Here is a 651-nt window from a genome sequence, read left to right as displayed (position 1 = left end):
AAGCTTACATCGTATGGGATGTACCTGAGGAGGAAACGACATCAAGCACCTCTAGTGAGGAGGAGTCAGCAAAGCTATGTCTGATGGCTAGATCTGACAACGATGGGAATTCAGACTCACACGAGCATAATCATGAGGTATATTCTGATACCTCATCCACTTCGGATGAATCACCTCCTTATGATGTGTTATATGAGGCTTATGTCGAATTACATGAGGAACTAAAGAAATTGGCTAGAATTAACATTGATAGAAAAAGGGTAATCCTTATAAATGAACAAAAAATAAGCCAACTACAAAAAGAGTTAGATGAATTAAAACTAGAAAATGAAACATTAGATCTCATCTATTCTTGTAGCTCATGTAACTGCTCTGCTAATAATTTATGTCAAAAACCTGTCTGTGAGACTTGCGAGACTTTGCAAGAAGACAATTTTAAACTTAAAGAAAAACTCACACGTCTCACAAACAGTCAACAACAATTAGACACCTTGCTTAATCAAATAAGAAATGTTGGTGATCGTACAGGACTAGGTTATACTCGCTCTACTAAAAATAAAAGACCATATAGAAAACCTGTAGCTCATACTAAAAATAAACATCATAAGCACACTCCTAAATGTTTTTATTGTAACACATATGGTCATACTT

Source organism: Lupinus angustifolius, chromosome LG11 (assembly GCF_001865875.1).
Source record: "Lupinus angustifolius cultivar Tanjil chromosome LG11, LupAngTanjil_v1.0, whole genome shotgun sequence".
NCBI classification, from domain to species: Eukaryota; Viridiplantae; Streptophyta; class Magnoliopsida; order Fabales; family Fabaceae; genus Lupinus; species Lupinus angustifolius.
Note: the sequence above shows the minus strand (reverse complement) of the source record.